We start from the raw sequence: 12,052 nt of genomic DNA on the forward strand, positions 1-12,052 counted from the left end.
AGAAAGAACTGTTACAACTAAACAACAAAGAAAATCCAATAAAAAAGTATCCAAAGACTTGAATATGTACTTCTCTAAAGATCATTATGTTTGATAAGTAGTCATCATTTATCATTTATCATTAAGGAATTGCAAATCAAAGTCATAACAAGAGAACACTTTTTGTGTAGAAGGATGGCTGCAATCAATGACATGGACAATAGCATATGTTCTCAGGGACAAGGATACACTGTGACCTGGTGAAGAAATGTAAAAGATGTGCCTGCTTTCTAGCACAGTCTGGAAACTCCTTCCATGGTAAACACAGACTTACTAAATGACCCAGCAATACCACTCCTGGGTGTACATCCAAAAGAAACAAAGCTATATGAGTGTTCACACAGCATTATTCAAATAGCCAAAAAGTAGAAGTGACTAAGTCAACAAACAAAATAGTTTAATAAATAAGGCATATCCATCTAATGGAATGTTGTTCTGCAATAGAAAGGAATGGAGTACTGATGACATTCTATGACATGAATGAATCTTGAAAATATTATGTCAACTCAAAGAAGCCAGTCACAAAAAGACAGGGTCTCACTAAGTTGCTTAAGCCACTGATTTTATCCTTTATGAAGGAAGGGTCACTTGGCACTGTGTCTCCCATGCAGACAGCCACACACCTCTCCAGGCACAGTTAGAAACATGCTTACTGAAAAGTTCCTGGGAGAAGACAGATTTCACAGCATGCTTTGCATGGTCCTCTCCCAAGTTCCTTGATGCCACAATCCCTTTCAACACCTGTTTCTCTACTAGGTCCTCCAGACAGAAGGCAGCATCTTCTGGAATATTCCTTGTCATGCTATGCCATTACCCTGCCCAGACTTTTCCATTCCTGCCTTCCTCTGGACCTCACCAGAGAGCCACTTTCAAGGTTGCTCAGGGCAGAGCACACTACTCTCGGGGAGTATGCCCTGCAGCCTCAGAAGATGCTATCCTTAGAGGCATGGGATAATGAAAAAAAGGGGACTCAGGAAAAAGTGCATCATGTAATTTATATCATAGAATTTTCTTATGGTTACATAAAATATATTCATATTTTGAATAGAGGTTTACATGTTCCAAAGGAATTGTCATTTCTTATTTCCAGAATCTGTCAATTTAAAACTCTAACAATAGGAGGCCACGTTTTTTATATTTTTGACCTTCATAAAGTTGTATGTTAAAAAAAGTTGCATGTTGTCCTCTGACCTAATATTAAGATAGCTAATGCCATAATGACTCATTCAACCAAAATTTCAGGCAAGGATTTATGAACTGCATGCCATCACCAACCAAGCCCTCCCAAATGAATCCTCAAATGGACACCTCACCAGGCTGGATATCCTGGGTTGTGGAACCATCTAAAACACCTATTGAAATTAGGCCACCTGCCATCCTTACTGAGAACCCACCTGTACGTTTTCCTTTAGACCCACAGCTCCCTCAGTGGTACACCTGAGTTGTTTATTTTCCATTTTAAATGTTTGATTGTGGTTAAAATATACATATCATGAAATTTTCTATGTTAACCATTTTTTAAAATAGTTTTTTTTAGTTGTAGACAGACATGATACCTTTTTTTTATATATGGTGCTGAGGCTTGAACCCAAGACCTCACATGTTCTAATGAGTGCTCTATCACTGAGTTACAAACCCAGCCCTCATTTTTTTTAACATACAATCCTTTTACTCAATATGAATACTCTCTAATCCATAGAATATTTGAGGAATATTGATATCACTGAGTGTATAAATTTAATTCATTTCAACAAAATTCTACCATACCCATTTCCTCTAGTGGAGAAGAGTAGATGCTCGCCAAGTGCAAGGAAATATTTCAGGCCTTTGGTAAAACCACTATAGAATCAAAGAATCCCTGTAATGAATACAACATTAGAAAATAATTCAGATCTAATTGTTATTGGTTATATATTTTTGGCTTGTATTTGTTTAATATTGGAGATATTCTCATTTTCTTTTAGATTATTGTTAGTGGTTATTAAAATATAATCATGAGCTGGGGTTGTGGCTCAGTGGCAGAACTCCTGCCTAGCATGTGTGATTTGATTGGGTTTGACTGGGTTTGATTCTCTGTACTACATATAAATAAGTGAATAAAGTAAAGATCTATCAATGACTAAAAAAAGTTTATAAATAAAACACTTTATCATGTACCTATTAGTTTCATTTCCTTTTACTATATTTCTCCACATAAGTCATATAAAAAAGACTATTTCTTTAATTATGACAGCTCAAATATCAAGAAGAGGATTCTTCTTAGTCATGGGAATTTGGATTTTTATAATAATAGCCCAATTATTTAGGTAAAGTACATATAAGTATGTACTGTTTGTATTTTTGTGATGCTCCATGAGTGTTTCCTGGAGGAGGTGGAAGAAGAAAAGGTCCTCTTCTCATGAACCGACTCCTTGGATCCACAGAAAACAATGGACCTCTGATTGGAGGGTAAGATGAGAAAGAAAAGCCAGAGCTAGTTGCTTGGTTTTCAGCAGGGAGAGATGAATCAGGTACATTGGAATCACCTAGATAAACTTTGGTATCATTTCTACTAGATTCAATTTCTGAATATGTAGGCCCATTCATTTTATCCAAAGACAGCATAGTGGAACTTCTGAGTTCCGCTGATCCAGACGGTCTACCATATTTAGAATAACATCCATCTTGCCTTTGTAGAGGAAGATGTGGATCAGAATATGGTTGGCCTGGTGAAGGGATCATTATCCTATGGGCCTGTTCCCATGGATGTTCCAGGGACCGTATGTCAGAAGGTGCTCTCTGAGGACAAGTTGACTTATCACAATTTGATTTTCTTCTTTCATTGCTAGTTGGATGGTTCAGAGGATTCTCTGGGCCCCTTGAGCCTCTTTCTCCTCCTACTGACACCAAAGTTGAGGGTATGAGTGTACCCTTTTTTTTCCAAATAAGAAGGTCTTATTTCATATGAAGGTTGACCCAATGGTGAGGGACCATTTGGAGAATTCTTTTTGCCAAAGGCTGTATTTGAAGCATCAAACATAGAAGGATCTTTTCTACAAGCTTAAATTATAACTCTATTTCAGTTAATTTTTGTAAATTGTGAGCATTTTTTTCCTTAAATTATTGAGGTATCTTTCAGCACTCCTAGCTGCCAACTCATTACCATGAGCTTTTTTCTCATAGTAAATAATGTGCCCCTGATAAAAACAAATGGTTCTCTCCAATTCTTCTTCAAGATCTTTTGATCGCTTTCTATTGGTCTCCAACAGTTTAGTTGTATGGCTGATCTTTTCTTCCTCTTTGAAAAGTTTCTCTTATTGCTCTATCTGGTAATTTTTCTCTCCTATTTTCTTTGGAGTTTCATTACATTTTCTTGATATAATTCCATCATGACTTTAAGTTCCTGCTGCAGATTCTGATTCTCACTTTCAAACTGTGTATTTTCTGTTTGTCAAGATGCTTGTTCTGTCTTAAGATTTTTAATATGTTCTATCAGGTCTTCCTTTGTTTCAATTACTTCAGGTAATAAATTAAAAATTTTATTTCTTTCTCTTTTAAGGTTTTAAAAGAGGCCTTGACCTTCACATCATTAACCAGTGTCTTCCAAGACCCTTTTGGCTGATCTTTTAAGTGAGCACTAATTTCTGATTAAATCTTCAATTCCAAGTAACCATCATCAATTAGGATTTTTTCAAGCATGGGAGCCCAATCTTTTATCTGCAGTAAGTGTTCAGAGAATTAATGTGATTTTATTTGTCTCCTAGAATTTGTTCTGCAAGTACTTTAGAGTGTTCAAATATAATTTTCTGTTTAGTAAGGCCATTCACTTTTTCTTTCCATACTTCAACTTCTTGTAAAAGCTGTTTATGACTTTCCTGAAGTCATTCAAAGCCTCTTTTATTGCTAATGTAATTCTTTCTTTATTCATTTGAAATATTCTCAAGGTTGTTTTAGCTTCAGGTATTTGTGATTTAAAGAATTTTGATTCATCTTCTAGGGACTTAATCCTTTTTGATATATCCACCATCAATTTATCCTGTTGAGAATATTTAATTTTTGTCTTCTTTTAGTTCATTTTCTAGAAAGAGTATTTCATCCTCAAGTTTAGATATGGACCTCTCCAGGATTTCATATATTGCCTCCAAGTTTTCTGTTTTTACTGACTCCTTCACCAAAATGACATCCTTTAAAGGTGACTCTAAGCCTTCATATTCTTTTTGAACAAGGCTAACATTTTCAAGTAATTGACATTTTTTCTTGAATTTGTCCAAAAAGTTTTAGAGCAAGTTTTTTTTTTTTTTATCTTCTCATGTAATGCCTGCTTCTCATAGACTGATAACTTCTCCACAAAAGCAAAAGAACAACAATAAATCCAATAGCTGTACATATCACCAACTCCCATGGACAGCCATAAGGACTAGGGTGTGTTTCCATGTATTCAGTCAAGGTAGACCACAACCCTACTTACATCTTCCAGGACCACCCCCCAAGTATGGCTGAGAGACAGCTGTTGCCTCTCCATCGTGCTAAGGCTACTTTGGCTATTCCCTCCACAACCATATAATCCCCAGCCATGCCAAAATAGGCTGTGAACACTCAGGCCTTTGGTCAGGAGAAAACCTGCACCAGGCAATGGAGAAGACCATTTTGTACCAGTGGGGCTGTGGGCATGGGCATGCGCATCCCTGGTCATGGGATCTCAGGGGCCTAGCACACTTACACTGTCTGTCAGGGAAGTCTTCATCACTCCACTATGCCATAAATTCTGAACCAGTGAAGGTTCAAGACAGTCCAAATCAAGACAGAGAGAAGTCCTCTCCAGGTCACCCACCCATTGATTTGGTTTAGGCCAGGCTAAGGCAGAATTTATTATGTGCCAATCTATATAGTCATAATATCACCCAGTTTGATGTAACTAAAATTCTACAGCTCTGTAAATTTTCTAAAGAGTTAGTACATCATATATTTATATTTATACCACTTTCCTTTTTGTTTTAATTACTCATTCCTTTCCCTCCTCTCCTGTCTCCTCTCTTTATCCTTCCTTCCTTTCTTCTTTCTCCCTTTCCTTTTCTTTCAGTGTTGGGGGTTAAACTTTAGGGCCGTGTACATGCTGGGCAAGATCTCTACCACTGAGCTACACCTTCAGCCTTGTTGACAATTTCTACAGAAGTCATCTGAATTATTCCATAGAAAAACTCTTGTGTTAGACATTTGAAAAATAATTTGAGAAGAGTTGCAAACATGGGCATAAATCAGTTTTGATAAGTTATTTTTAAATAGCATACGATATGTAATGTTTCTAAAAAGAAGTGGAGTTGGTTTTCATGTCAGTTTTTGTAGACAACTATTTATTTAAGAGTTCTTTGAAATCTTTTTGCAGATGTTCTTTTCACTTTTCATAGGATATAAACACTTCTAAGCAAGCTGGTCATTATAAATATATAGCAAAGAGAAGGATAAGATAAGTGAGATCCTGCCTCAAACAAAACAAAATTAAATGTTGCATGGGATTCTCACACAGACAGGAGACACCAGGGTATTCAACAGGAAGCAGTGTTTATTTGTGTGCATCTAGCCTCAGTGCATTCTTATCTGAAGGCTGAACATTTAGTGTAGAAAGTGATCTCTTATATATTCTAGTTAGTTTCCTTTTACATACTAGTCTTTTTCTTCACATGAGGTAATACACATTCCTGATGGACATTCTATTTCTATACTACAAAGTAGCAAGAATGTTCAGGATTGATTTCTGGAGGGTTCACAATGATATAGATGGCATCGTGTTCTTTTTCTTCTGAGATATCTCTACCATAAAATGTAGCTCAGTGGTAAAGAATCCCTGGCTTCTATTCCCAGTACCAAACCAAAGCAAACCAAATAAATGGCAGATGCACTTCATTTAGGGCAGAGAATTTAGCATTATATTGAGTTATAGTGAGAAAAGTTTGCCCTAGGACACTTAGAAGAGCAGCTCTGTGTCTTTGACTGGTTTAAGGCCTTTTCTGAAGAGCAGTTTCTGAAACAAAGAAACAACTTCAAGTGAAGTTAGCCGTGAGCAACTCTCTGCCTGCAATCACAAGTGTTCCTAAGTTCCTGCCTGGCAGCTGAACACTTTGTAGGCTATTTCCTAGTGGGGAGAAAAGTCTGAAGGGGGAGAAAACTTGAATTCTTGGGTGATTCCCTTCTTCTTTGGCTATTCTAATCAACTTTTTGTCAGTATCTCCAGTATCTAAGATGCAGAGAAGTTGAATGGCCTCCAAATCTGGATCTTTGAGACCTGATCCTGACCCTCACCTCACTCCACATTCCTTGGTTGATTTCTCAAACACCTCAATGCCCGGGTTTTGGAGGATTTCACTTCCTTCCACCTCTATTGCCTCCAGTTCACTGAGGGGTTTGATTGCAGTACCTGAAATTGGGAAGGAGTTTCTCCAGGCAGGAAATTCAGCCATCCTAGCAGGCTGTCTTGACCTTAAACCTACATAAGGCAGTCCCCTTAGGGCTACCCAGTAGACCACATTTGGGCTATTACTTATGGGGTTGAGTGTTAGCAATTGTTGCCAGAAAGGCATTTCTCCCTTGTTCCCAGGATCTCCCTCCCTGAGATAGTACTTACTCTGTGATGGAGGATGAAGGCTATCTAGGTGCCAGACACTCACTTTTCTCACCTCCTTTGCCCACTGGTATCAGAATCAGCTTTCTCTCACACAGCCCATTGCCCAAGGCCCAGAAGACCCAGGAGGCTTTAAAGGCTAGCTCTGTAGGAGTGGGTGAAGCCACTCTGCATTCTGTAAAGAGACATCTTTGTTCTGAGAGGCTGTAGTGATAGGAATCACCTGCATGTTTTCTTCTAGAACACCTTGACAGTGGGGTTGTGATGGATGCAGTCAGGTCTCCTTTAAAGCAGCAGTTATTTATGGCTAGAGACATACCCAGAAGTCTGTAGTTCTGGACTAGAGAGGAGAAAGCATATTGGTTTCTTCTATACAATTTCAGCACAAATTTTCATTTCTCTGGTTGTACCTGATGTAACAATGCACTATATGTGAATTCATATATGTACCTAGGTTAATGATGTCCATCTCTTTCCACCATCTTTTCTTTCCACAAGCTTCCTTTCATCCCTTTCTTCCCTTTTCCCCATCAAAGTTCCTCCATTTTTTCCACCCCCCTATTATCGATCAGCATTCTGTTATCAGAGAGAACACTCAGCCTTTGTTGTTGTTGTTGTTGTTGTTTGAATTGGCTTACTTCACTTAGCATGATATTCTCCAGATCCATCCATTTACCTACAAATGCCATAATTTTATTCTCTTTTAAGGCTGAGTAATATTCCATTGTGTATATATACCAAAGTTTCATTATCAATTCATCTATTGAAGGGCATATACGATGCTTCCACAGCTTAGCCATTGTAAATTGAGCTGCTATAAACATTGGCTGCATTACTAAACCATGATCCCAGCCCATATTTACCATTTTTAAGTGCACATAGAATTCAGAAGTGCTCAGTTCATTCACTATCACCACCATCTATTGCTAGACTTCATCTTCATAACAGAAACTCTGCACTCATGAAATATTGCCAACCCATTGCCCATCATCCAGTCCCCTGCTTTCTGTTTCTGTGAATTTGATGTCTCTATATACATCATCTAAGCAGAACTACATAGTAAGTGTCCTTTTGTGATTGTGTGACTACACTTAACATAATGTGGGATGAATTATGTTCCATTGTGTGGATGTACAACATGTTTATCCATTCCTCATCAATGGATACTTACATTGCTTCCATTCTTCAGTTTTGGGGAGCTCCTACTTGGCATTTCTGGAAGCTTGAGCACTAGAGGAGATGGGTAATCTACAGGAAATGAGCTGTGGTTGGGATCTCATGGGTCCCTGATTTCCACCTTGATGTAATCTGTAGGCAAGAGGAGACATGAGCTGATCCAGGTGAGGGCACCTGCAATTAGCACAGATGCGTACAGGTAAGGCCAGAACAACCTCTTGTCTCTAAAGAAAGAGAGGAAATTATGAAACTCAAAGACAGACTTGACAAGAGTGCCTACACCCAAAAAAAGGTGAAGTGGTGCCACACAAAGAACACTAAGAAGAAATGAATGAGAGTAAAGAATGAGCAAATCCCAGGTACACCCTTCTTCCCAACATCACAGGTTGCACTTGCCATCCTTTGTTGTTCAGTTGGTAAACAGAAGGCTTAGTATCTACTAGGTTTAAGCAGTCCAATTCCAATATCACTGTTACCTGCACCATTTAACAGAAGGATGCCTTTGTTTTACAGACTTTCCTTTTAAGGACTGAGTACAAGAGCTAAGTCTAATCTTTGAATGTTCCAATGTACCTCATGCATAGTCAGCACTGGCCCTTTCTGCAGTGTCAGACTGAGGGCAGGGGTCAGGCCCAAGAAGCAAAATTTAGGAATCCATCAGTTGAAAGAAGATGCAAGGCACTGGGAATATTGGTCATCCTTTATTCAGAGGTGGCAATAGCCCCTAACAAGCCCCCAGGGGCATTTCCATATTTCTGTTTAATATAAAGGCCAAACAAAGAAGCCACATTGCCAACAAGGTGTTGCATCCCCACAACCAAAAGTTTATGACCTTGATTATGAAGTTGCACCCCCTTTCTCCACAGAAAAGCCTTAACTGGTCTTCTCCAGAAATCTTTACCATGGCTATTTTTAGGACTGCCAGCAAAAGAGTTCAATGTAGATAAACTTTCTATTTTTGTGTCACCCTGTTTACTTGGCCACTGGCCAAGAAGATACCAGCACTTTAAGTGCTGGACACCCCCTTACTAGTTTTTCACAAACATATCCAATATAGTAGTTTGTAAAAATGTGTAAACAAAGCCTCTGTCCTTGAGCTGGGCTTCACAGATATTTCTACATTTTTAAGATAAGAGAAATTACCAATTGGGCTCTATAGTTTCAGCTGTCAGGGGGAGGAAAGAAAGGGGAGATAAAGAATCTCTCCACTTTTCAGGTGTTGTACTTGAAGGGATAACTTGCCCAAAACACTGAGAGAAAATGCTGCTTTTATGTGAACTTCTGTAGACTGTAAATTTGTAAGCCTCTCCCCTTACATGCTGGGTATAAAACTTTGAAACTACCTGAACTCAGCGTTCAGGAAATTGATTGATTACAGAAAAGCTGTGCTCTCTGAACTTGGGTGCAGCCAAGTAAATCTGCTTCCTAATATCTTCAGGGCCTATCTTCATCTGTTCCTACAACATTCCAGGCAGTCTTCTCTGTTTTGCTCTTGGAAATGAAACTCTTGTAGATAACTATAATAAGTCATATGCTGGGTTATCTCTCACTGACATTAGAGTTATAGTTAATTCTACCAATAACCATAGACTGCCCCATGGGAAATGCAAAAACCCTTGCTACCAATGTACCCAACAATGCTTTTTGGAACGTCCCCCTCTCATAATGATAACATCCCATGGAATTAATGTGTTACTGCCATTCCTTCTCTGGGGAAAAACAACATCTATGTGCCTGGGCAGGTGCAGCCCCCTGGAATGTAACTAATGTGCCCAAAAACCACATGAGCTACTGCAGTAACTGCTATACAGAACAAGCCATTACCAATGGGTATGCAGGAAATCAGTATGGCATGGTGGATATCACACCAATATTGCTAGCTGCTAGACTCATAAAATGGGCAGCAGCCAGCTCTATTGAGTCCATACACTGACCATGGATTTTGACAATTGCCTTGGTAAAGTTATGTATAGTCATAAAATAGTTAGCATCCCAAGCACCCTTAATATACAATATATATTATATTTACATGGATTTGTCTTTGTGCCAAATTATGCTTATACCCACTATGCAAAAGCTTGTGCTCCACCACCCTTTGCCATGCTAATAATCAATGATACTGATGGCATAAATATCACTAAGACAGAGATCCCTTATGCAGTCAATATATCCTGCTGGATAACAAATTGTCTAACCCATGCTATGAAAGCTAAATGTATATTTATTCTCAGAATAAACTGTCCCCAGGGGTCTGGCTTTCAGTGAACCTTCCAGTGGAGGAGTCCATGGGACGTGGAGATGAAGAATCTTCTGAATGAGATACTACACTGGACAAGGTAGGCAATTAGCCTTCTCATCACTGGGATTATTTCTCTGGTAGCCACCATTGATGCCACAACCACTGCTGCTGCTTTACTCACTCAGAGCATCTAGACTGCTCAGACTGTAAACAATTTGTCTACTACCATTGCAAAAGACTAGGTCATTCTAAATGACTAAATATACTGTCCCAAGCTGCTATCTTAGGCATTCAGCAAGAACTAGACCTCTATCAGGAAAAACTAGATATTCTGTTTATGTTGCAAAGGCTCACTTGTGACCCTAAATTTTAGAATATTTGTGTCACCCAATATGCAAATGTAACCTTTCACTTCTCCAATTTTTCTTAGTATATTAAGGGTGCTTGGGATGCTAAATATTCTATGACTATGCATAACCTTACCAAGGCAATTGTCAAAATCAATGAGACAAAGGTGTCTATCTTGAAAACCTTTTTTTGCTTCCACGAATTCACAGAACATTGGAAAAACCTGATAGCTGAATTAAATAATCCTTATAAAGCTATTACCCTGGCCCTACTGTTCATAATAGTGATAATATTTTCTTTTGTTGTGAGATGGTTATGTAACCATGTGAAGACCACCCAATAAAAAACAGCAATGCTGGATGAAATCTTTGCAGCAGAGTCAGAGTGGGGAGTTGTGGGAAAAAGTGCATGGATTACTGCATACATGGCATATGTTAACAGCCTCTGAGTGGCAGGCCACTCCCCTCATGCTAGGCTTGGCTTGTGAGAGGCACAGCCCCAGGCCATACACTGCAGTTCGTGTGCTTGCTCCATGGCCTACTTATTGATTGCTTGCTGCAAGAAAAGTTAGCAGACATTGCATTGGTGGCTGCCTGTAATCTGCTTAGCTACTGCCTAGCATAAATACATGGTAACTCTGCAATAAAATCAGACCTGTTTTCTGTTTGGTCTCTGGAGGTCTTGATTAGTGACTCTGAAGCCACATTCTCTTCGACCCTTTCCTGTGGACCTCCTGAGCCGACCCTAAGCTACAGTGGCAATGTGGCAGGGGCAGGATGAACTCATGCCTACCCTGTGCCTGGGCTCCATTGCACTTCAGGCAGGCTGAATCTGGGTGGATTCTGAGCTCCGGCGGGGGTCAGCTGGATGGGGTATGGACCAAGGCCTACCCTAGGTAAGGATCTCCGGGCAGGTGGAAAAGGCTGATCAGGGCAGAGCACCAGCTCTGGCAGAGGTCAGCCCATGGTGGGATGGAGCCAGGCCTACCTTGGGCCAGGCTCCCACACTTGTCATCCAGGCTGCCCTGGGCTGGTGCTGAACTCTGGCAGATGTCTTCCAGTAGACGGAGCCAGTGCAGGGCAGAGCCTGAGCTATGGAGGTCATCTGACAGTGAGTCATTCCTGAGGTAAGTCTGAGCTCCTGCAGGGGTCAGCCTGAGGCAGGATGAACCTGTGAGTACCCTCTTCCTACACTCCAGAGCACTTCAGCGGGAGGATCAGCTTGGGCCTGACCTCCGCACAGTTGCACTGGTGGGGGAATGGAACTGTGCTTACCCTTGCCCAGGCTCCTGCACACTTGGCCTTGGCAGATCAGGCAGGAGCCGGAGTTCTGGAAGGTATTTGCATATGGGCAGAGGCAGCCCTGCATCTGGCCTGAGCTCTGGTGAGGGTCTCCTGGTGGTGGGAGAAAGCCTGATCTACCTTTGGCCAGGCTCCCAGGCCTGTCAGCAAGGCTAACCTGGGCTGGGCCTGAACTCTGGCAGGTGTCTTCCAGTTGGCGGAATCAGTGCGGGGCAAAGCATGAGCTTTGGAGGGCATCTGACATGTGGGCAGAATCAGTCCTGGGCTGAGTCTGAGCTCTGACGGGGTCAGTCTGAGGCAGGTTGGACCTGTGACTACCTTCTGGCAAGACCATCACTTCATGTCGTCTTGGAA

At 40.4% G+C, this 12,052-nt stretch overlaps 1 pseudogene; it reads right to left on the bottom strand.

Annotated features, from left to right (window-relative positions):
- Positions 1 to 2,337: 2,337 nt before the first annotated feature.
- Positions 2,338 to 4,540, bottom strand: LOC143641074 (melanoma inhibitory activity protein 2 pseudogene; annotated as a pseudogene).
- Between the last annotated feature and the right edge of the window lie 7,512 nt (positions 4,541 to 12,052).

This window comes from Callospermophilus lateralis, unplaced genomic scaffold (genome assembly GCF_048772815.1).
Source record: "Callospermophilus lateralis isolate mCalLat2 unplaced genomic scaffold, mCalLat2.hap1 Scaffold_84, whole genome shotgun sequence".
NCBI lineage: Eukaryota > Metazoa > Chordata > Mammalia > Rodentia > Sciuridae > Callospermophilus > Callospermophilus lateralis.